This window comes from Galeopterus variegatus, unplaced genomic scaffold (assembly GCF_000696425.1).
Source record: "Galeopterus variegatus unplaced genomic scaffold, G_variegatus-3.0.2 Scaffold3236, whole genome shotgun sequence".
Lineage (NCBI taxonomy): Eukaryota > Metazoa > Chordata > Mammalia > Dermoptera > Cynocephalidae > Galeopterus > Galeopterus variegatus.
In genome coordinates, this window is record NW_007729347.1 from 198,919 (window position 1) to 200,090 (window position 1,172).

Sequence of the window (1,172 nt, forward strand, 5' to 3'; positions counted from 1 at the left end):
GCTTGCAATTTTCACAGTAGGCAGAATTACACCAATACATTGTCTCCCATCTCTACCCATGACCTGCTTCTTTCTGCATTTTCTTTGTAAGTGAATAGCAACCTAATTTACCAAGTCATCCAAGTCAGAAAACCAGAAGCCATCTCCAATGGAATGAATATTTGTGGTCCCTCGAAACTCCTATGTTGAAATTTAATCTCCAATGTGATAGTATTTGGAGGTGAAGCATTTGGAAGTTAATAAGGTCATGATGGTGGAACCCTCATGAATGGGATTAGTGCCATGTGAAAGGGACTCCAGAGAGCTCTCTCACCCTCTTTCCACTATGTGAGGACACAAGGTAGTGTACAATCCCAGAGAGGACCCTCACCGGAACTCAACAATGCTGGCATCCTGACCTTGGACTTCCAGCCTCCATAACTGTCAGAAATGAATTTCTGTTGCTTATAAGTCACCCAGTCTATGGTACACTGGTATAGCAGCCCACACTGACTAGGACACCATCTAAGATTGCTCTCTCTCCCAAAGAGGCAATTTATAATTAGTCCCTCAGAACAGTACATGTCCCTTCATTTCCATTTCTACTTCTACCACACTAGATAAATTCATTTTCTTTCCCCCAAATTGAAGTTCTTCTCTTTCCCTCTACTGTCAATTTTCCTTATCATGGACATTTTCTAAAAGGCAAAAAAGTAACTTTATACACACACACACAAACACACACACACACACACACACACGTGCACCACCATAAAATTTTTGAGTGGCACATCACAAGATAAAGTTCAATTTTATTAGCATGCCATATACTGTTTTATATAATCCAATCCCTGCCTATCTCCCTCTGTCCCTTTCTGGCATATCACACCCTATACTTTATTCTCCAGTTATATTAAACCACCCACTCTTCCCTGAACACGTCAAGGGATTTCATGTTTCTGCAACTTTGTTCGGCTACCCCATTTATCTGAATGGGCTTTGCTTTCCCTAATCTCTTCAGGTCAAATGGCACTTTCCCTGTAAAGCCTTCCATGAGTTTTTCCTATGGGGATATTGCGATTGACTGCCCACCATCAATCCCACCCCAAATGATTGGCTGAAGTCAGGATAATCTCTTTCTTCTATTCCATACAGGTTCGGGAATGGTCCAGGGCACACCTCTGGCCAAATTT